This window comes from Tamandua tetradactyla, chromosome 10 (genome assembly GCF_023851605.1).
Source record: "Tamandua tetradactyla isolate mTamTet1 chromosome 10, mTamTet1.pri, whole genome shotgun sequence".
NCBI lineage: Eukaryota > Metazoa > Chordata > Mammalia > Pilosa > Myrmecophagidae > Tamandua > Tamandua tetradactyla.
The window spans coordinates 7,784,279-7,809,522 of NC_135336.1; the positions used below are offsets into that span (position 1 = coordinate 7,784,279).

General features: G+C 38.0%; 1 protein-coding gene and 1 pseudogene across 6 annotated transcripts in view; both read left to right on the forward strand.

The window, feature by feature from the left end:
- LPP (LIM domain containing preferred translocation partner in lipoma) overlaps window positions 1-25,244 on the forward strand; it is a 696,418-nt gene that overhangs the window by 373,606 nt on the left and 297,568 nt on the right. The window lies entirely within an intron of this gene.
- The window catches only part of LOC143648807 (elongation factor 1-gamma pseudogene), a 31,142-nt pseudogene that overhangs the window by 136 nt on the left and 5,762 nt on the right, over window positions 1-25,244 (forward strand).

The following is a 25,244-nucleotide window of genomic DNA, read 5'->3' on the forward strand; positions in this document are numbered from 1 at the left end:
GCTGAGCTGGAAAAGGAGAAAAAGGTGGCTATCTATGCTCCTGAGGGGGAGACAGATGAATGTGAGCAGGCACTGGTTGCTGAGCCAAAGACCAAAAACCCCTTTGCTCACCTAACCAAGCATGCCTTTGTGTTGGATGAATTTAAGTGCAAGAAGTCCAGTGAGGACACACTTTCTGTGGTGCTGCCATATTTCTAGCATTTGATAAGGATGGCTGGTCCTTGTGCTATTCTGAGTACCACTTCCCCAAAAAGCTCACCCAGGCCTTCATAAGCTGCATCCTTATCACTGGAAAGTTCCAGTATTTGGATAAGCTGAGGAAGAATGCCTTTGCAAGTGTCATCCTCTCTGGAACCAACATTTCTGGAGTGTGGATCTTCCATGACCAAGAGCTTGTCTTTCTGCTGAGTCTAGATTGGCATGTGGATTATGAGGTATACACCTGGCAGGAGCTGGATCCTGGCAGTGAGGAGACCCTGACAATGGTTTGAGAGTACTGTTTCTGGGAGGAGACCTGCCAGCCTGTTGCCAGAGCCTGTAATCAGGGTGAGATCTTCAACCGAGCATCTCTTGCCATTGCCTAGCTGCCTGTACCTGCCCTTCAGAGAGATGGGAATCATTTAAGGAAACTGTACATTGAAAAAAAAAAAGTGAGGCGAGTATCGTTCCTGCCCTACCTCTCCCCGTCATGAACTTCTAATGGAGGAGATGGATAGATAAACAGATAATGACAAAGATATATGATGAGTGTATGAACAACGCTCTCTGGTTTCAATGCCCAATCCCGACCTACACCCCTGAGAGATCAGAGGAAGATTTCAGAGATGTGATTTAAGCAGATATGTTACAGAAACTGGAAATAGTTCAGACTGGTTGGAACTCAGGGTATGTAGGGCAAGTGTCATTAGATAACCCTGGAAAGGAAGGCAGGTAGACACAGTCTGTAAGTACGGTTCTTCCTACTGTCCTTCTGCCTTATGTGCTCAGTGATGACTCAGTACCAGGAATCTCAGTCAACACACAATAAACACACATGATATTAAATTTCTCCCTTTATCTATTTGTTCACTATGCAAATACCTCGATGCCAGTAACTATAAGGATGTGGGCTAGAAAGGCATGCATCCCATGAGGTTAAAATCATAGCAGGCCCTTTGTGATCAGGCTTCTTTCCTCTAGCATGTCTTCTTTATAAAGCTGCTAGACCTGTCCCTAATTATATCATTTGGCAATGTTCATAGATCGGGAGGGCTTTATTGCATACAAAGCATATTTATAGCATGTTATCTCTGTTATTACTTAGCACATGAATTAGTAAGGCTAGGCCCCAAAGATGAAACGACTTGTCTTTTTCCCCACAGCAAGAAAATGGAGGAAGCCAGGCTTTAAGAACCACCTTCCGTTTCCAGATTCCAACCTATTTATAATACATTAATGGTCCACCTAGTTGGAAACTCTTTATTCAGATGAATTGTTATCTGGAAGCATGTTATACAGAAGGATGTGTAAGATGGCTAAAGTTGAAATAGAATTTGGTATAGCTCTGCTTGAATTATGGGACCAGCGGCACCTTCCTGCTTAGTCCCAGAGGCATCTCCAGCCCTTGGGGTACAAAATCCTCATCCCTACCCTGAGCTAATTCTCAGAACTCTCAGGAAATAACCTAATTATCATTTTACTGTTTGGGGTAGGGTTCCTGTGATCAGCGCAATCTCACTGATCGTATTGGTTCATGTGGATCAGTGAATGAAAGGACCAGCAGGTCCTAAAGACAGTGAGGTACAATGGGCAGAGCATGACGCTTGCCTCAGCCTAGTTCTGCCCCTAACTTGCTGTGTGTTTCTTTTTTTTTTTCTTTTTTTTTTTTTACATGGGCAGGCACCGGGAATCGAACCTGGGTCCTCTGGCATGGCAGGCAAGCATTCTTGCCTGCTGAGCCACCGTGGCCCGCCCTGCTGTGTGATTCTTAGCATGCAAGCACCTACAATTCTTTTCTGCCAGTGTTTCAATTCAAAACTAGGGATATGGACTCCAGGGCCCCTAAAGCTCTGATAGAAAATATTGCCTGAAGGCTTCTTTCCTTGATAAAATCACATAACTTGTCCCATCTTGTGCTCAGAGAGGAGAAGCAGCCCTATTATTTCATATCCCCCTTCCGGACCTCACGTGGTCCATATTTTGAAAGTGGTGCGTATCATAGGTAGAGGGATCTTGACCTGGTGTGTTGGGCAAGTTATCATCAAACCAGAATTCAAGTGCTTAGTCAATTTTTATCAATGAATTTTTTCATTGGGATCAAATATTTATTAGATTTCCTGGCTTATTATATTGCTGCCTTGAATATGGGGATATTAAATGAGGGAATCTTTGGGGTGAAGTAAAGGGAGAGCAAAGGCGGAAAGGGAGGAGAAGCCCTGGAGTATAACTTGCTGGCCACTGTAACTCTTGTCCCAGCAGAATTAGGGTAGTATTGATGTGGATCAAAAAAGAGGAAAAGGGGCAAGGCAGAAACCAGATGGTCGTAACGAGGGAGCCCTTTGTTAAGGACTGTAGTCTAACTTTTCTCTGTCCAGCAATGCAAAGTTGGCAGGATTTGTTTTAGTTCCCTGGTTGCTAAAACAAATGTCATACAATGGGTTGGGTTAACAATAGGAATTTAATTGGCTCAGGGTTTTATAGGTTAGGTTTGCTTTTTCCTGGGGTCAGTGTCTTCAGGGCGGCTAGCAATTTTTGGGTTTCCTTGGCTTTTCTGTTGCATGTCAACACACATGGCAGTGTCTTCACTCTCTCCCTCGTTCCATCGACTTCTGGCTTCTGGCTGCACCCCGGAGCTTCTTTTTGGTGTCCTTCCCTTTTTCTTAAATGACATCAGCCACACTGGATTAAAGGCCAGGCTCGTTTAGTTTGGCCACACCTCAACTGGTTATATCTTCAAAGGTCCTATTTACAAATGGGCTCACACCGCCAGCATCAGAGACTGGGATCTGTACATGGCTTTTGTGAGGGACATAATTCAATCCCCAACAGGGTCCTTGAGGGTCTTCTTGATCAAGTCCTTTGATCGTACAGAGGAGGGCATGGAAGCCTGGACAGGAGACTGACTTCCCCACAAGGATCGCTGCTGCACACCCTTCTCATAGGGTAGCTCAAAGTTCATGGGCTCCACAGGGTAGAGTTGGGGGCAAAGACCAAGTGGTCCTAAGAGATCCCAATATTGGTTCCTTCTTCCCATTCAGCTGCATATTTACAACAGAGGCTTGGTCCCCAAGGGCTCAGACCTTGATGAAAAGAAACCAAGATTCCCACAGGAACAATGGAAAAAAAAAAATCTGTGGACAGAACATTTCAATACAGTAGGCACCACTGCCATTCCCGAAATATGCTTGATGTTGTTTAATGGCCTTGAATTTATAAAAAATAATTATAAGATGTTCCAGGACAAAACAGTTCTGCATGTAGGCAGGATGATGGTAGGCAGTTTAAGAGAAGCCTGCATTTCTTTTACTCATTATGGACTTGCCTTTATTGCCTGGAGCATAATAAGATATGATTGCTTTACTGGAATTCATTATCTCCTTCTGTATATTAAAGCTCCATATTATTTTTAAAAAATCACAAAAGATAAGAACGGTGGAGCTTCATTGTGGTACTTCTACCTACTCTACATTCCCAGTTCTGGCCTCATTAAACCGCTCTGTGAGGGGGTAAAAGGAACTTGACTTGACTCATAGCTTAGAGACCTGCAGTCAGTGATTCTATTCAAAAAAAATTTTTGTGTTTTATTTTTCGGCAGCTCAAAACCTTGTTACCAGTTAATTCTGTTTTATAGTCAATCTCTGGCTTTACCACTGAGGTGTGTAGAATTGTGCCTTATCTCATTATCTTATTCCAAAGATGCAGAAAAAAAGTGATAAATCTAAGAAAAACTCAGTTTACCCTGAGAATGAGTAGTAGCACAGAAACCTCAACTGCCAGCCATTTTCTTCTCTATACACAGGAATAGAGTTTTTCATTAAAAATAAAGCATGCAGCCTTGTGCCTACATCCACCCTATCTTGAAATGTATAAGAAACAATAAAATGTACAAGCTCACATATGTGTTTTTGTTTCCTATTCAGCAGTTTCTGGAAAGAAATGTCTTTAGAATGAAGAATTGACTTGGAAACTTAATAAAAAAACATGCCATTATTATGATAAGAGATATCTGATTACCTTTCTGCCTGTTAGAATTTTTGTTTGTAAAGCGATTATCTGTCATGGCCTTTTATTTTGTCTTGTTTTGTGAACTAACTTCCCTCCATCTGCCTGTAGTTCTCTATTTCTTCCTTCTTCCCCTTTCCTGTTTATCTGCTACCTCACTTGCAGACAATCAGATATACCCACCCATTTCATTTATGTAGCTGTACTCACACATACATACAAACACACATGCACATATTCTAAATATATGCACACTTATGGAGTGTATGTGCTTATGTGCATATACACATTCTCAGTTTTATATATATATACACACATGCACACCCACATATACTCATGCACATGTGCATATACTTACACATTTATGCGCACACATATACCCATACATTCTGAGCTTTCCTTAGAAGTGAGATTCTTCAGTATCTGAGGACATAATCATCGTACATGGTATTGCTTAATTCCTATTATGTGGCAGGAACTCTGCTAAATGCTTACATGTATTGTCTTCTTTTATCCTCATAATAAGCTTGAGAGGATGTACTATTGGTAGTCTTATTGACTAGGTAAGGAAATTGAAGAATGGAGAATTTAAGTAAGTTTCCCAAAGTCACACAGCTAATAATTGGGTAAGAGGGTATTAAAATTGAAGCTATCTGATATCTTCACTCATGCTATTTTCCATGAAAAATGGTACTCAGAAGGTAGTACCCAGAAAATATTTGGCCCCTAATCCAAAGAATCTTCAAAAGTAAATCAGAGTTTTCTGTACATGGGCACTCATATAAAATACATTCTCTAGGTAGGAAGGCAGCCTATTATGGTGAAAATAGTTTTGGATTAGAAACCAGAACTCTGATCCCTCTCTCTCTCTATGTCACTTTTTGGTTTTATGATCTTGGGCAGGTACTTCAATGGGGATAATAATTTCATTCATAGTCTCATAGAAATGTACTTAAGATCTGTTGATATCATAGTCAAAAATAATCTGTTATAAAACATGCAGCAGTGTCTGTATTTGAGGTTCAGCTTCTCTTGTGCCTTTACCTTTTAGCCCATTGTCTGCTCTTGAAGCACTTGCCTAGTTGCTTGCCTGGAGAGAGGAAGCCATATCAGATCTGATCAATGGACTCCTCTTTATTCCAGCAAGTGTCTGGATTGCCTCCATTCTTATCGCATTGGGGACAGCACAACCAAGGAACAGCTCTTAGTTGATATGTGCAATTCCATTCATTGTAAGAACCTGTAATTTAGGTATATACAGAATTATCCTTTCTAATGTGTGGGTTGCACTTAATATAAGTGAGGAAATTGAGACATACGACTGACAGAGTTAAATAGTTAATATTTATAAGTTACATCATTTAAAAAACTTGACTTCTAATTATGTCAAGTTCTCTTTTCATTAATTCTTCCCTCCTACTTTGGAAGCAAATGTACACATGGAAGCCAAATAATTTTATTCAAGGTTACTGTGCATTAAAATATTAGTACTAAGTGTTAATTTCTACTTTTCTAGAAAGTAAAGTTTGTGGTCTCTATTACCATGTTATACCATCAGTTTGTACCCAAAGGGGGAAGATTGTGAGGGGCACTTTTTTGTAGTTCTCACATGATTTGATATTTTGATTGAATACCTTTATGGTAAGAGAAAAATAATAATATGTTGGTATTATTTGTGACTACAGTACTTCTAAGGCAATCCTACTTCATTAGAATCTTAGTGGAACCTTCCATCTCACACTCTCCACAACTTTATGATTGAGCAAAACCCCTATGTTGTAAATGGCACTTTGTGCAAATTTTTAAAATATGCTTCAAGGTAGAAGTAGAATAAGAAAACAAATAATACAATAGTTAGCAAAGCAGCAGTTTTCGCTTAAAAAAATAAATAAATAAAACAAGCAAAGCAAATGTTTGGTTATTAACAATAGTGACCATACCCTAAATTCTCATTTATTTGGGGTATTCCAGATCTTTGAAAGCACGAATGAGCTGGTCCATTGTATTTACAGGTTTCATATTACTGATTAATTGACTGGAAAATCTTTATGGCTTATAGATCATGGTGAGGTAAGGTTGTGTGAATGTGTACCCTTATTTCGACTAATAACTATGCTACCTGACTCATGGACAGTGTATTAAATTAGATGAAGTGAAAGTACTTTATTACAACTTCCAAAATTATTTGTTGTTGATGTGTCTTTTGGGAAAGTGACTCTGTGAGTCCCGGGAATCTTGAGAGTTGTATCCAGAAAAGAAAATGAACACATGGGATATTTTTGGCAAGAATTGCACAGATTTCTACATAGAGAAGTAATATCCAAACTATGATCTCATAGAAAGAGTCCAAATGCTGATGTTTTTTATTATGCTTAATAATCAATGATTGTTTATGCAGCATCTAACATTTCTAAAAGAAAAAAAAAAAAAAAGGATGTCTCAGGCTCTAATTGAATTAATGGTTATTATATGAAACAAATGTTGTGTTAGTCACCAGGCTGTAAAAGAAGAAACTTTCTTCAAGGAGTGTACATTTTAGCTGAAAATATAACATATACACTTATAGAGAATACAAACTAGACAGTTCTTTGTCCTTAAGGAGTATAGATAATGTACAGAGGGCTTGGTGTGTATGAGAGAGAGAAGAGGGATTGCGGTAACAACTGGAGAGTCACTTTCTGCCAATGAGGTCATTCTCTATTGAAAATTTCAGGTCTAATTCTGGCCTTTATGAGCAGGTCAACTGTTCTTAATAATGTAGGTTGGGTGACAGTGACATTCTAAGAGTAGAGATGGCAATGTAGACCATTTCAGGAAATCCTGAGCAGTATAAGGGAAGAATGGTGAAAATCCAAGGAAGAAAAATGAGATGCTACCTTGGAGGTTCTCGCAAAGTCAGGCTGAGGGGCTCGTGCAAACAGCTTGAATAGTCACTGTTTAACTGAAAAAAGGATTGCATTGTGTCATTGGACCTTCCTGTCTCTACGCTTCAACTTCCTCATTTGTCAAAAGAGGGATTTGAATTGGTGATCTTGAAAGTTGTGACCTGGGCTAAAGTTTAATAATTCCTTGAAACTTACTACTGAGAATCATTCTCCCAACACATGTTTCCATGTCTGGTGATCCAGGCCCTAGGCACTAGGGTTCCAGCACTGAATAAACTCAAGGAATGTGAAGTCTTGTGGACAGTGGGTCTGGAAGAACATCCATATTTTGGTGATTTAAATATCAAGTGGCAAGCTCTTAGGAGAGATACATTAAGAGTGCTGTGCGGGCCACCATCTGCTTATGAAATATGATGAACAGAGGCTTGAAAGTGGGAGCAAGCTTGGTGTAGTAGCTTTCTGTTATTGCTTTAACAAATATCCACAGACTTGGTGGCTTAAAAGAATGCAAATTCATTATCCTTCAGTTCTGTAGGTTAGAAGTCTGGTGCAAGTCTGGCTAAAATCAAGGTGTCAGCAGGGCTGTTTTCCTTTGTGGAGAAGGCTCTAGGGGAAAATCTGTTTCCTTGCTTTTTCTGGCTTCTGGGGGCATTCCTTAGCTTGTGGTCCCCTTCCTCCAACTTCAAACTCTGTAACAACGCATTTCTGATCCTTCTTCCATCCTCACATCTCTCTCTCTCTCTCTCTCTCTCTCTGGCTTCAGCTGCCCAAGGTGCTCTGCTTTAAGAGATTTCATTTGATTGTTAGATCCATCTGGATGATCCAGGATTATCTCCCAGTCTCAAATCTCTTAACTTTAATTGCATGTGCAAAGTTCCCTTTGGTATGTAAGGTGACATATTCATGGGTTCCAGGGATAAATGTGTGGATCTCTTTGGGGAATCATTATTCCTACTATTCAGAATATCCAGACTATTCATGGGAATATATATAATTTCACATGGTTGATGCATAGAGAGTGAGGTTGGAGGTGAGAAGATATGAAGTGATCAAATCATGATGTGTCTTTTTCTTTTTTTTTACATGGGCAGGCACCGGGAATTGAACCCTGGTCCTCGGGCATGGCAGGCAAGCATTCTTACCTGCTGAGCCACCGTGGCCTGCCCCCCCCCCCTTTTTTAAGTTGTCCTGATGGCAGTAGGAAGCTATTTATTTTCAGCACAGAGCTATTTAATCTATAATGAAGTTAAATTATTGGGCTGTGCAGCTTTATGGTACCCAATCATCCTTCACATCTATTTCTATGGGAAAATGAGTTTTATTTTTTGACACAGAATGTTAGGAACATATTTTAGTGCCATGTGTATATCATTAATGTTCTCATCCTTTTTTTTTTTTTTTTTTTTTCTCCAATATTTTTCTTTTTTACTCTCTCCCCTTACTTGGCTTTCCTGGAGACTGAGAGAATGTGATTCATGATCTATGACTTGTTGGATAAAAAAGCTCAGGAAGGCCTTCTTTGGGTAAAGGGGTTTCAGATTTGGGAAACTAGAACATGGGAGTAGGGTAGGTTACTTAGGTGGACAAGGAGATCTCTGTTCCTGGGAACAGACACACATTGTGAGTCTGTGCTTCCTGGAGCTGACATAGCCCAGTTGAAGAGGGAGATGGCCTCTTCACATTTCAGTCCAGGAGCCACACCCAGTTGTTTCTTGCTTCCCCAAGGAATACATCTAGGAAGTCTAATGGCACTGTTTCCCTATACATTTAATGTGTGTTTGGGCAGTTAACTTGTGTGCTTGTTATAAGAGTGATTCCTAATGCAGGTGAAGAGCTGGTGTGCAGCAGAAGCCCAGTAAATTGAAAGATTCTCCTGATGAAACAGGGAGGTTGCAATTTATTGTTCAGTCAGTTCCAATTACACCGTTGTGTTGCAGAAGAAAGCAAATAAACAGGATGTTGGCTTGTAACACCAACAAGGTGAATCAACCTCAAAGGAGGTGGTGTCAGAGCATTGTTCAATGCCTGAGTTTCTATCAGGTGGGTCACTTGTGGGAAAATGTCTTGGCACAGATAGATTCGAAATACCCACATTATATCTGATCACAGAAATGTTAATGCAGAAGAAACAAGCTGGCTTTGAACTTCATGGGATTACAGACTGCGAAATAAAGAGAGGGGGTACATTTTTAAAGGTCATCTCTACTACTTATGAGAAAACAGAGTAGCACACCCCAAGCATCTGTGAAACTGCACATCGAGAATAAGAAATGAGTACATTTGGAGGAAAACTGCAAGTTGTTATTCATGTGTGAATTTAATTTTTTTAATGTGTTTTTCTGGGAGAGTTTAGCACCCTGAATACTTCTTCCTTCTATGTTGTAGTTGTTACTTTCTAACACCCACTCTGGTGCATAGAAGGAAAGAACTTTCTATCCTCTGCTTTGAGTGTTAATGGTGTGACGTATTTTCCAGGAAAACACACAATTTCAAATGTGACTCCTTTTTTTACTTTGAATGGAGAGTTCACAACAGGGAAGTTATTTTTTGGACTCTTGTATATAAACGCAGGAAGAATATTGTTTGAGCAAGTGGTAGTCAAATTCATATCACATCACAAAATCCTAGAGATTTAAGGTGATTTGTTCTTTTACTTAAGGTGCAGTATGAGAACTCATTGGGATGAAGCTGCTTGTCTGAGGTCATGCAGTAGCTTATGGGCAGTGCCAAGGCTGGAACCATTGTCTCCCAGCCTCCCAGTAACTCTCTTTCTAGCCCAGCACAGCTGCTTTCCAAGTTTAATAGTCTATGACTCACAGTCCAAATCTGTAATGACATATAATATTTTACTTTGACTCTAAATCAACAAACCACTTTTAGAACTGCTTACATTACTGCATCACCTTTTATGCTACTGGATTCTTTAAGTTGAATCTTTTTTTCTATAACTCCAACAAGATGAGTTAGTTGTTCATTATTTAGCAAGTATTTATTGAACATCTGTTGGATGATAAGCTCTCTTCTAGAGGCTGAGGATATAGCACTGAATAAAAAAAAAAAAAGTCTGTTTTCTCAAGAGTTCATTTTCCCATGGGGAGAGACGATAAACAGATAAACAAGTAAATATTTAAGTTAGGTGGAATTAAGTGCTAAAGATAAAAATAAAGCAAGATAAAGAGAGACAGAATGCTTTGGTTTGAAAGGAAAGAGAATTATTATTGTACATAAGATGGTTAGGGAAGACATCATGAGGAGGCAGTATTTCAGCAGAGACTTCAAGGAGGTAAAGGAATGAGCCGTAAGATATTTGGAGTAATTATGTTCCAGACAGAAGAAAACATAAGCATGAAAGAGAGAAGAGCATGGCTGACTACTGGTGTGTTTAAGAAAGAGTAAGGTAACAATGGTAGATAGAGTAGAGTGATCCAAATGCAAGTGAGAAAAGAGGGAAGTAATTGGTCCTGATTGCCATGTAAGTCCTCTTAGACTATTTTAATGACTTCACCTCTTTCTTGGCTGAGATGGAGAGCCTTTGGAGTCATGTGATCTGCTTTACATTAAAGGTCATTCTAGTAACTGTGTGGAGAAAAGACTATGGCCATGGTGATAATCCAATCTAGAAATAATAGTTGTGTCTGAGCAGTAATGGTGGATATGCTAAGAAGTAGTGAGATTCTGGGTATTTTTCATTGGTATAGCCAACTGGTTTGTTGACAGATTGGATGTGGATTATGAGAACAAAAGAAAAGGTAAGAATGACTCCTAGGTTTTTGGCTTGAGCCATCAGACAAATAGATACACCATTTAGTAAGATGTTGTTGGAAAGGCAGCAAGAAAAGCAGTTTTATTTATTTATTTTTTATTTTGGTTTTGGTTTTAATTTATTGAAAGCAAAGGAGAGGGGATAATCAGGAATTTGGTTTGGGATATGAGGTATTTGAGATATCTTTTAGACTTCCAAGGAGTGTGCAGTCAATTGTGTGTTTGCCTCTGGTGGCCAAGAGCAATGTCTTGACTTGATAGAGACATAGGGATCACCAGGTATAAATTTAAAACCTTAAAACAGGATTAAATCATCTTACAATATGAAGTAGGCCCTGGAACAAATATTTTGATGCTGTGGAACAACTCAGAGGAACCACTAGAGGATATCATGAAAGAGAGACATTAAAATAGGAAGGAGAACCAAGGAACAGTGGTGTCCTCAGAAACAGAGTGAGAAAAGTGCTTCATGAATGAGCAATTGATCAAGTTATCTGCAGCATCCAATGCTGTGAGAATTAAAGTGGATCACTGGATGTAGGCCTTTGGTGGAGGATATTGTGAAAACAAAACAAGTTCTCATCACTTTTCTGAGCCGTTGGCTCATTCTTGTCATACTGTTCATTTCTCAAGGTGGAGGCCACACTAAATAATGGTTAAATTCCTGGACTCTGGAGTTACACTGTATGAGGTCACATCCTAGATCCTACTTAATAATTGTTGACACTTGGGTAATTTATTTAACCTTTCTCTGTGCTTCAGTTTCCTCTTTTGAAAGGGGAAAAATAATATTATCCACCTCATAGGATTATTAGGAGGAATGTGTTAAACACATAGCACAGCACAGTATCTGTCACAGTTAATGCCCAATAAATGATAGGGCATGATTATGATTGAGAATGAAACCAGTTACTAAAATTTAAAAACAAACCAAACAGTTGCCTTGTATTTTCTTCTCATCTTGAAAATCACGCAATCTTTCTGGAGTTGAGGGAAAATTAACTGTCCTATACTGTTTGTGTGTGTGTGTGCATTCTCTCTTCACTACGGGAGTCAACGCCATTGTAATCTAATTATGTCCACATCTTTCTCCTCTGTAGATTTTGGGCTCCCTCAGGGGCCATATCTTGCTCATATCTCAGCACATAACACAGAACTTGGCACTTGTGGCACTTTAGCCTAAAAAGTAAAATTGTTTCTGAATATCCAGGTGGTAAAATTGGAGTGTCACCAGCAGATCTATTCTCATACCCGTGCCATAATCCTGATATTAAATCTTAATTACTGGAATATCTTACAAATCAATTTTAATTTCATAAAATAATACTACAGTGCCTTTTAAAAAATCTATCATTCCATTTCTTTATAGGCTATTTCATGGTTAAAAGCCCTTGTAATACTGAATGAAACTGAATGTGAGTATGGTTGAGCGGGAAGGGCTGGGGGTGTGAATGAAATCAGAATGAAAGATAAAGATTAAAATGGGATAATTTAGGATTGATTAGAGTGGACAATGATGGTGATGAAATGTACAAAAATAAAAAGCTTTTCAAGGGGGAGAAAAAATGAATATGAGCTTTGTAAGGAATTGAAAATGGGATGGTATAGGGTAAAAAAATGCAATCAATGCAAGCTAGGGTCTGTAGTCAACAGTAACATTGTAAGGTGCTTCCACTGGAATGTAACAAAGGCATTAGGCCAAACTAAATGTCAGAAAGCAGGGAATATGGGGGAAAGATATGGATTCTTTGCAGAAGAAAAGGAAATGCCTTCATATGGATTATGGTGGAGAAGTCATGGCTATTTATGTAGGTTGATTGTATGATGTGTGAATAAAACTCTTTAAAAATAAACAGAGATAAATGAGTGCTAGAGAAAATGTGAAGAAAGAGATGTACCTATTCACTATCCATAGGGAAGCTGAGAGGTACAGTCCCTTGGAGATTAGTGTAGTGGTTCCACAGGAGCTAGGGGTGGGATTGCCATATGATCCTCAAACCCCTTGCTAGGTATATACATGGAGGAACTGAGAGCTGGAACATGAAAGGGCATTTGCACACTGGTGATTATTGCAATTCACAATTAATGGAGATGGCCTAAGAGTACAAGGACTAAGGAGTGGAAGGGGGAACTATGGTGTATATATATAACAGACTACTGAGTGGCAGCAAGAAGGAATGAAGTGAGGCAAGCAGCTAGGTGAATGGACCTTGAGGACAGTATATGAATGAAATGTCAGAAAGAAAAAGACAAATGCCATCATGCCTCACTCTATGACTAACTATAATATACAAACTGGGAGAACTGAAGTTAAAAATATAGGTTATCTGGGTTAGGGCCTATTGTAAAGAGGCCTAGATTGTGCGCTCTTACAGCAGACACATACTCAGGAGTTGTAACTGTTATTTCTAAATGCTGAGCTACCGAGCTGTTTATGTATAAGTTGATCATTCCCTTATACTTTGAGTATTTATGTGACACCTAAGACACAGAGTTAGATAGTTAGAGCTCTGAGGCTAAGAAAGTCAGCAGTGCCCCAAACGGCAGCTGTTAAAAAAAAAAGTTGTATTCCTGGACCATGTACATCTCAAAAAAAAAAAAAAAAATTTGTAAAAGTGATCAGACTTCGACTAGAGATATGAATGAAGCCAATCTGATTAGGACAAAGGTATATCAGAATATGGGGTAATGTATCAATGGTCCATATTATAAAACTTCAACTTCTATGTGAGAACAAAGGAAGAGATGTTTATTTGGTGCAAGTTTATATTTTGTATAGCATATTATCTAATTCAACTTGTACGGTCAGTTTATTTGAACACCATAATTATTTGGTATCTTGAATAGGGAGTGAGATCTAGTTGGTTTGTACAGGTTAGTGTGATGTCCTGATATACTCCAGAGGAATTTGGGCGGAGAATAATAAAGTATTTGAAAGTCCTCTTGGGGGACTGCGGAGAAAGGAGGAAATTTTTAACTCTCTATCTGGGAAATTCTAGATATTCTCTCAAGCAGTGAAGATACCCAATTCAATAGGGTGAGCCCTTGATCTTGGGGCTCACCCCTATGAAGCTTATTCCTACAAAGGATAGGCTAAACCTATGTAAAACTAGGCCTAAGTGTCACTCCCAGAAAACCTCTTTTGTTGCTCAGAGGTGGCCTCTGTCTATAAGCCAACTTAGCAGGTGAACTCACTGCACTCCCTCTTATGTGCAACATGACTCCCAGGGGTGTAAATCTCCTTAACAATGTGGGACAGAAATCTTGGGATTTGCTGGGATCCAGCATTATGGGATTGAGAAAGCCTTCTTGACCAAAAGGGGGAAGAGAGAAGTGAGACAAAATGAAGTTTCAGTGGCTGAGAGATTTCAAACAGAGTTGAGATGTTACTCTAGAGGTTATTCTTATGCATTATATAGATATTCCTTTTTAGTTTATGGTATATTGAAGTGGCTAGAGGGAAATACTTGAAACTGTTTTGCTTTGTTCCAGTAGCCTGGGGTCTTGAAGATGATTGTATAAAGATACAACGCTTACAGTATGATTGTTGATTGTGTAAGTTAGACATAGCACAATAGGCTGAAAATTCTCTTTGGGATTGAGGAGTAATTCCTTCTGATGACATGTGGCCCAGCCTTTAGCTCTTAATTGGCCCACCCTTCTGAATACAAGCACCTGATTATTCACATATTTTTCAATGTATGAGTTGCATAAAGCTGTTCGATGATGGTGAACATAGGGTTCTAAATATTCTATCAGATGCACATATAATGTAACCTATTGAGGATCTCATTATAGTCTAAAATTATATGGGAAATGTGCACCAAGTGAGAAAGGCTTAGGACATTATGATAAGAGAGTAATACAATTTGATTTTTATGAGTTAAGGATGATGGTTTAACAGGAGCCCCAATTGTTAGACCTGGAGTTGGAGTATGTGGTATTGTGTCTAAAAACGAAAACTATCCAGAAAGTATTGTTTCTCACTCTTGTATTACCATGTTCAAAGAATCATCTGCTTCACTCAAAACTAGAAAACATGGCCTCCACTTAGCCCCTCCGTCCAGGTCTTTTTGACTCCTCACCCACTCCAGTTTTGTTTATATTTATGCGTATTTTATTATCCTTTTACCACGCCAGTACCACAGAAAGAGAAATATTTTTACTTTGAAAAAGGTACCCTGAATCCCCCCCAATGTCTCATCAGAGAAAATAAAACACTTAACCTCATATAAACTCACTTCAGAAAATGTGAATGTAACACTGTTCCCAAAACCACTTTCTTCTTTGAATGCCAACTGTCCACCCAGCAGCTTTCCTGACCTCCTACTTCCAGCACCTCAGACCTTTCCGCCCGCTGGGTTGGAACATGGAATGGAGCCGTTCATTTGGCAAAGTGGAAAGAGCTCCTTGTTTCAATCTAGTATCTGAGAGGTTCTAACACTCAGCATCTCTATGAGTGTTGGGAAGAGATTTACGGTAGAATAATCAATCAATTAACTAATTAATACTGACCATAACGTCCTTATCAGCAAAAGGGGAAATTTACTATTTGACCTAAGTCGAATTATGGAAGAGATTGTATAGAAATCATCTATGTAAGGCTGATGCATGGTAGGTCCTGGTTTACTTCCCCTCCTATAGATGATCTAGGTCTCTGAAGACTCTCATTTCTTTAGCTGACTTGTTTCAGTGTTATGCAACTCATTAAGGGGTCTTCCATTGCACTGATAGGAGAAATAATCCTTAAATCTTGAAGTCATCTCTTGGGATCCTATCCAAATTAGTGAGACATAAAATCACTACCCACCAGCAATCTCTGGAGCACTTTGGTGTCACTCTCCTTGTCTATTTGTCAGGCTTCTGTTGTTTCATATTCTCCTACAGAATGTAGTGTCATCTTCATTGATTTTGTTTTTAAACAACCAAGTTTTGGTGAATGCACATGGATTGTTCTTTAGTTTAGAACATATTTTAGGTCATGAAACAAGTCTCAATAAATTAAAAAATATTAAAAGCATGCAATGTACCTTCTCCAATGACAATGGAATGAAGCTAGAAATTAATAACAAAGGGAAAAATGGAAAATTCCCGAAATGTTGAAATTAAACAATGTGTTCTCAAATGACCACTGGGTTAAAGAGGAAACCACCAGGAGAATAAGGAAACTATTGATGTGAGTGAAAAAGAAAATGCAAAATGCCAAATCTTATGGGATACAGTAAAGGCAGCACTGAGAGGGAACTTTATCTTGTTTACATTAAAAAAGAAGAAAGATATGAAATCCTAGATCTAACCTCAAAACTGTAGGAATTAGACAAAGAGCAGTCTAAACCCAAAGCAAGCAGAAGGAAGGAAATATCAGAGATTAAAATAAAAATAAAATAGGGAATTTTTTTAAAGGGGGAGAAAAACCCTAATAGAATGAACAAAACCAAAAGTTGGTTCTTTAAAAAAAAGATCAATAAAAGTTGACAAATCTTTAGCTAGACTGACAAACAGAAAAAGAGACAAGATGCAGATTACTACAATCAAAACCAACCCCACATAAATAAAAAGCGGCAAAAGAAGATACTATGAACTGCACATCAAAAAATTGGATAACCTACATGAAATGGACAAATTCCTAGAAGCACCCAATCTGCCTCAATTGACTCAAGAAGAAATAGAAGGTCTCAACAAACCAAAAACTAGTAAAGAGATTGGATCAGAACTCAAAAATTTCCCTAAAAAGTAACACTCAGAAATGGGTGACTTCACATGGTAATTATGCCAAATATTTCAAGAAGAATTAATACTGGTCCTATTCAAACTCTTTCAAAAAATTGAAGAGGAGGAAATACTTCATTCTACATGGCGACATCATCCTCCTACCAAACCCGATAAAAATAACACATGAAAAGAAAATTGCAGACCAATATTTCTTAGGAATATGGGTTGAAAACTCCTCAAAAAAAAAAAAAATACTAGTAGGAAACTGAATCCAACCACACATTGCAATAATTATATACCATAATCAAGTGGGCTTTATCATAGTTATGCAAGCATCATTCAACATAAAAAATAAGTGGTAGGAAACACACACACATACTTGTACACATGATCATCTTGATTGATGCATTAAAGTTATTTGATAAAATCCAGCATACATTCTTTTTTTTTAAATATTTTTATTGAGAAATCTTCACACACATACAGTTCATACGTGATGTGCAATCAGTGGCTCACTATATCATCACATAGTTGTGTATTCATCACCGTGATCATTTTTAGGACATTTGCCGAGCATCCATTCTTTATAATAACTCATAGAACACTAGGAATGAAAGGAAACTTCTTCAGCATGAAAAGGGCATATGGATATTTCGAAAACCCACAGCTAATATCCTTCTTGATTGTGAAAGACTAAAGTTTTCCTCTTAAAACCCAGAACGAGCAAGGATGCCCATCTATGCTTATTCACCATTGTACTGAAAGTTTTAGCCAGTGCACTTATGTTAAAAAAGGAAATAAAAGGTATCCATCCAAATTGGAAAGGAAAAAATAAATTTTTGTTCAGAATTGCATTCTATTTCCTTTTTATTTCATTTTACAGACGAAGAAATATTTAATGCACATGAAATTAGGAGTCGTTATTCCACAGGTAGTTATTGAGCACCAGCTAAATGAAATATAACTTAAGTATATTGGGAGTTTGGAGGAGGGAAAGAGCACTTAGAGGTTTGTTGGAGAGAAGGTTGGAAGAGAAAAGTTCTCATGTCATTTGACGAAGTTGATGTTTGATCTGGGACTTAAAATATGAGTAGCAGGCAGGGAAAAGGGACATTCTAGACGAGGAAACTGAGCAAAGAAATGAGACTGGTGAGTCATCAAGAATATGTAGTGCATGGAGGTGAGCAGTTGGAAATAAAGTGAGAGAAGAGGAGGCTTGGCCTGAGTGCGGAGGGTCTCCACACTATGTACTGTGCACGCACACACGTCTGCCTTGTTCAGTGCGTCTGACTCCCTTTGCTCTTTATACTTAAGCAAACAGATCAACTGCCAAGGTTAAGTAGATTCGTACATTAGAGAAGTGATGTCACAGAAAAAGATGGGGGGACATAATCAAGTGCACTGCGTTGTGGACGCTTGTGAGTGTTGTGTGTTGTTCTGGTTGTAAGGCTTTATCTCCCCTACTGGCTGTGACTCCCTAACGGGCAAGACTTTTGATATATGCATGTTTGAATCTGTCCCAGGAGGGAAGAAAGATGGTTTATCTTATGTAGAGTAACCCTAAGAAAGTGTTTTTGCATATGCATGTTTTTGGTTTTTTGTTTTAAATGAGCTAACAATAACAAAACAAAAGTACAGTGAAAAAATTGACAGCCTGGATCTGTAATCTGCCTGACCTGACAATTAAAAGAACTTATTACTGTGTCAGCCTGCCAGATGGATCTTCTCCTTGAATTGTAGCGTGCAGCACTTCTGAATTTGATTCAAGTGCAAGCTTCCTCTTCTCCCCACTTCATGTTTGTTGAGTTTGGGAAAGAAGCAGTTTTATTTGAACTAAACCCACTCATTTCAAGTGTGTTTAATGACAGCAGTATGTGACAGATAAAATAAAATCCTACGGCCTCATTTGATGTTTGCTTTTATTTCAGACCTTAGAAAAAGCAGACAGAGGATAAAACAATGTGGCTCAAAGGGAGAGGTTTAAAACAAATGATCTATTCTCCTAAACTTTGCCATCCTTCTCCACGGATATATGGGAGGTGAAATAATATGAATAATAATAGTACAAGTGGTTGGAATTCATAGAATGCTTGGTAGCTTATAGAGCACTTTTCTGTTTGTTATCCTGTTTCATTCCATATCAAATCTGTATTTACCTGGCCACAAAACGTCATCCCAGTTTTACACATGAGTTTCAGTGAATTGCCCCAAATCACACTTCTAAGGTGACAGAACAAGGTTTTGTGCCTGCTCCTGTCAATTTGGAATCCAGTGACAATTTGGAATCACAGTGACAATGTCCTGTGCTGGTCTCCCGTCACCCATGTGTGCAGCACATTGTAAGTATCCTGTTTCTTAGCTTAAGTGATATGCAGGCATACATGGACTATATGAATATATCCTCATCACAACAGATTCCTGCACTCAGAAGGATGTAGAGTAAAGCTTAAAAGCTCTCCTTCACTACCTACTCTACTTATTTCCCCTCACATCTTAAGCCCCATACTTTTTCCTCAAATATAAACACTGTAATTTGTTTATTGTGCAGCATCCCAACCACTTTCCAATGTATTTGCCTATATAGATATGATTATGCCTAGATAGCTTTTGTTCCAAACACAAATATGGTATTATAATATTATTTATGTTCTCCATTGTGTCCTTTTCATGGAGTTCTTATTGTGTTAGTAAAATGGAGTTTGTCATTTTATTTATTATCAACAATGTTAAAATGAGCCTCCTTTGAATGTGTATCTTTGCGTATGTTGAAGGTTATTTATTTGGGATAGATGACCTGAATTGAAATGGTTTGGTTTTGAGATTTATAAAGCGTCAGTTTGGACCACCATCCCATTGGAATCCTCATATTAGCTCAAGTAATCAACATGAGCATTTACTTAGCTGCTTGGGAATGTGTTATTCCAAACAATCCAGACACTTCTCTAAACAGACACTTGTGGCTGGGAGAGTAAATGTTGGGCAGGTTATTTTCCATGGCACTGTGGTTTGGATGCAGGCACTGCCGGTGGAAGAAGAGTAGAGTATTCTTATAACTGTTTTGTTTATTTAAAAACAGCCACACTCTCACTGCAGTAGAATAAGGTACTTAATGCAATAAAAATATCTACCATTATTAAAAATGCAAATGTAGCAATGGATTTTTAAAATCCCTTAAATTTATTCTTTGGTAAGAAACAAGGATTAAGAACAATAGAAGTTTTCATTTTCTTTTTCAGTATGATTAATCTCTGTGTTATCAGAGTTTTACCAGAGAGTAAAGTCCTCCTTTCAAGACATCCTGTGTTGTCCTATTTTTCCCAGATTCTGCATATTGGAAATGATTAATAGGGGATAAAATCTGAAAACATTGGTAAATAAGAATTTAGAACTGATTTGAATGACTTTTGTGATAGTATAGATTATAGAAAATCATCCTCAAATATATTTCCTAAATGATGTAAAATATATTGTTGTGCTTTGCGAAAACAGGACCCAAAATAAACTCTTTGTCCATCCCTCCTTTTTAATTTATTTGTTTATTTAACTTTTTAAAAGACTTAGTCATTTTTTTAAAAGCATAATACACCACTATGGGTCAGAATTATGTTTGTCTAAGTTCTTTTAGAATAAAGAAATTGTTGCTGAAGTCTGTTTTAGTTAAGTCCTTTAAGGTTTTAAGAAGCCAAAATGTACTTAAGTTACCTCAGATGACTTTAGATGATGAGAACTTAACGTGAGGATACAAAGAGGAGGAAAGAAGTCCAAACAAACATCTCAGCAACCAGAAAACCAAGCCTAGTGGGGTCTTGGAATAACATTAAGGTCAGAATAGTAGAAGATTTTTGTTGTTTCCTCAAGTTAACACCCAATGTTTCCTACTCCAGGGGTTTTCCGTTCCTATGACTTAGTTTTTCTCACTTTTTCCTATTGTTGCTTCTGCAGTGATTCTGTTTAGTTTTCTTCACATCCTGATACTCACTGTATTATGCCTTTTTCCACCTCTGAATGTCTTCATACAACCTTCTCTTGCCTTTGCTCAACTCTATTTCTGCCTGCAGCTGCCCTGCATGTTTGTCTTGTATTCAAGCACCTGAAGCAATAGGATACATTATTTTAGCTGGTTCTTCTCCCCTACAATTTGAGGGAGGAATTCTTTCTCCAACAGATCTCATGGATATCTTTTCTAGTTTTGTTTCAATCTCGGATGCAATTAGTTGCGGTCAGAGTTCAGGATTACATGTTACAACACTGTGGCAACATATTTATTAAAAACAAATGTTTTTAGACTATGTCTTTAAACAAAACTGTGGATGTGTAGACTCAACATTTTATGTACTCTTTTGCCATAATGAGTTTTTAACCCAGCCAAATAGAAGGGTTTGAAGATGCAGTCTTGAAGTCAGTATGCTCAAGGCTCATCTAGAAGACTTAGTCTTTGCTTCTGATATTACCCTGGCCATCAGCAGAACTTTCTGCAATTTACTTCTCATTTCTAAATGTCAGTGTTTTAGTCTTCAAGAATGCTTCTGTGAAAAAGGTGGAGGATAACTTAAGAGAAAGGAGGCCTAAAGTTAAGTACCCAATACCCCTACCCCAGGTGAAAGTGAGAGCTGCATTTTTGAAATGACAAAGAGTAGTCACTGGCAGAGTGGAAACAATAGAAGGTTTGGAGAAGGGAGTTAATGAGGAAACAGGGTGCCGTATATGACAAAGGAAAGGGAACATGATTTGGAAGGTCTTTTCAGCATGAAGATTGGGCATTTCTTCCTCTTTTCCTACCTGGAGATTTAAAAGTATATCTATAGAAACCGAAGTACTCTGATAAGAAGAGAATAATTAGAAGAGAAATTTTTGTTACATAATCTCATTCTTCTCAAAAGTAGGAAGTGAAGTTATATGTGAAGAAGGTATAGGAGAATGTGAACCCAAGGATATTTGGTTAATCTTTGGAATGCAGTAAATAGATCCATAAAAATGTTGTGATGTAGCACTGGGGACCCACTTGAAATGTGATCGGGTCTGCACCACTGTTTTTTCTCAAGAGTCTATACAACACAGAGTTGTTTTTTTTTTTTTTTTTTTTAAGGACATTGTCAATGACTAGGAGTTTGAAAAAAGGCTAGGTGGAAAACAAGGCTGAGTATCATTGTTATGATTTCAGCAGGTCTAATAACTAGGGCCCAGCTTCTCTACCCACATTCAGAAACCACTAGCAAATGGGGGAGCCAGATGGAAACCCAAGTATCAGCCTTACGACTGATGAAAGAATCACATTGGATGACTGGTGCTAGCTCTGGGGCAGAGGAAATTATTAATGCCTAACTTCTGAATACAGAGATTTGTCCTTCTACTAGTGGTCAGTACTGGGCATCTACAGGCCTTTTCTTCGGGAGGTGTGCTGTCCCCTAGACAGCTTAAAGTTTGGAAGAGTGGAGTAAAATATAATCCTTGCAGGTAGGCAAATTCTAAGTGAACTATGCAAGAGGCTGAACCACACCTGCCCTATTTCTTTTCTCAAATCCATCAGTCACTTAAATCACTGCTCCTTCTTGGGGGAAGTAGAATAGGATAGAGGCAGGCATAGAGGGGTTTCTCCAGGAAGTTAGAAGAGTGAAGACTGCAGAATAAACTTTCCCTTTATGTTAATGGTGATTGTATTGAAGATGTTGATCCAGGGACCCAGCCTCAAGCCTGGTAGAGCTAAAAAGGGTTTCAGTGACTAAATAAAGGTGGAGAAATGTGATGTGTTGTAAAGACAAAGAGATTCCAGATGGCTAAGGGGATTGTAATTAAAAAGGGAGGCTATGTTAGAGATAGAATAGAAGTATGTGGAGGTAAGGTCTGGAATGTAGCTGACCTGGTGGGGAAATGAGTGGTCAGTGGGATTGAGTAAAGGAAGGAATTATGACATCAAGGTGAATCCAATATCTGAAGTTATGATGTTTCTCTTGTGTTCCTACTGCCTCAGTGTTCCACTAATACTTGGTTTTCTTTGTGGATTCAAACACCTTTAATCTAAATCACTAGTAAGTTACACTCTTACCGGGTTTTATAACAGGTGAAAGAAAGGTGGTGTGGATTTTATGATCATAAGTAAATCTTCAGATTTATGCAGAAATCTACATGGGCCAGGCTTCCAAGGCAGCATCTTACCATAGCCTTGTTCTCTTATCCATGATAAGTATGATGATATAATGCCTACTTTCATAGATTTTTTGTTTTGTTTTCTTCTTCTTCTTTTACTCTGATAGATTTTAAAGTGATTTGTAAAATAGTCCCTTTGGCTGATCCAGACATTAAAAATCATGCAATCTTGGTAAAATTTAGTTAAAACATCAGAAAGAAATCTTCCCATAGGAGCATGATTAATAAGGGGAATCACTGCCATTATTAAAGGTTTGTATTTAAGTAATGGGTTTACCTCTTCATGATTCTTTGAAATACGTAAGAACAACTTATTGTTTTTCCTTTTTCACAGATGATAAAACTAACCTGCAAAGAGGTTTAACTAAGGCTCAAATGGTAAATCCCAACACAGCTAGCAGAGAAATTGGCTTCTTTCATATTTCTGTGTTGCTTATAAATGCTGGGCTCCTCACAGTCAGGACATGCCTCTTCATACACAAACACACCTATACATATATATGGCAAGCAAGCAAGCTCTTGTTCAAGTAAAAACACATTCTTTCAAAGTGTCATTAAACTTTAGAATGGACTAATTAATTGTACACATATTTCCTGGTGAGCAGAATTAACTTAGCTGTGAGCCATTAGAAAGCAATTGTAAGATACTAGGGCTTTGATAACTTTTTTAAGGGCTCTATTCTATTTCTGCCCACTCAAAGCAAATACTTCTTTTTGGGATGGGATTTTCATTTGGTCATGAATATATTGTCAAATGCATATTGTATTTTATGGGTCATTTGGATGGAATTTTAAGAACCAACTATAATAAGCATATTTGATATTAAAATAATGCAAAACACTCAATATATGATGACTCAAAAGAGACTTTATGCTTCTGGGTTATTTTTATGAACATGTGTTATTGCAATTATGTATAAGCATTCCTTTACTCAAGCATTTTCAAACTTTTGTAAATACAGATAAAGCTGCAAGGCAGAATTTGCAAGCCAACTTTACCTGCCACCAATAGATGGTATGGGTGGGTATTTTATAGTGTCACTTAGGTCTTAGAGTCAAGCAGAATTTGGAACAGTCTTTAGTTCCTTACCCATGTTGGAAAGGAAGTTAATGTAGTTCATAGAAGTGTCCATATGATAGGAAAATGGTCTAACAAAATGTAACTTTATAGTCTCAGTAACTTCTCAACTAGTCATTGTCTTTAATAAGGAGCAATTAATTACAAAAGTTTACAATTGTGTTTCTTTTCAAAAGCTTTCCTTGCATGATAAAAAGGTTTACCCCTTATTTAAGTTAGTTAATGCTGCCAGAAATGCTATATGCCAGAAATTGGTTGGCTTTTCTAAAGGGAGTTTATTAAGTTACAAGTTTACATTCTTAAGGCCATAAAACTGTCCAAACTAAGGCATCTGGAAGAAGATATCTTGATTCAGAAAAGGGCCAATGAAGTTCTGGATTTCTCTGCTGGCTGGTAAGGCACATAGTAATGTCTGCTAGCTTTCTCTCCTGGTTCCTCTTTTGAAAAGGCTTCCCTGAGGGTGTTTCCTTTTTGCGTCTCCAAAGGTCCCTTGTCTGTGTCAGCTATGTCTGCTTTTTCCAAAATGATTCCCTCTTAAAGGACTTCAGTAAGGAACCCACCTTGAATGGAAACCACCTAATCCAAAGGTCCCATCCACTTGTGGGTGGTCATATCTCCATGGGAACAACTGAATAAAAAAGATCCTACCCAACAATATTGAATCAGGATTTAGAAACACAGCATTTCTGGGGTACACAACAGTTCAAACTGGCACACCCCTTGATTCCTTTTCTGAAGTTATGTTAGAATTTCACAGATGGTTTTGAATGTCATGTCTTGACTTTCATATGTGGAAGCAGGATTCAATAAATCATCCCTCTTTGGAGGCAATTTTATACATCAAAGTGTATTACTTTGAAAGTGATCATTGCTAGAAATTGTGCTGTCTTTTAGTCTCCGTGTCACATTTCATATGTAGCAAAGTATTCTAGGGTTAGCTTTATTCCTTTTTTCTTGTAACTTCACCAAATAACTCAAACAAAATCTCCCTTGCAATTAGTCTAAGCACTACATTCAGTGATCAAATCTTTGTAAAATCATGGCCACATTCCTGAAAATGTTGAATGTGTTATTTTCAATCCCGCTGCCGCCTCCTCCCAACACACACACCACACTCCTGTTTTTCTGCTTAGTTCAAAAAAATGCTGTTGGGCAAATTACACTGAGATTGCCACTAATATTTGGAAGCTAATGACAGTATATACTTGATTTGTATCTTTTCTTTTAGCATCATGCTGTGGGTTATGAATCAGATCTCTTTTTGGTTTTAATTAGCAACCTTTATTTAATACCTACGAAGCTCAGAGCAAGTCTTGTAAGGTGGAAAAGGGAAAAAGATCTAAAAACACATAGACTGTTATCTTCGGTATAGCTTTCAGTATCTTTATGAATGCAGAAAATATAAAAATGAAAGTTTTAAGTAGACTTAAAAGCAAAATCCAAATGAGTGCAAATTGGACTGG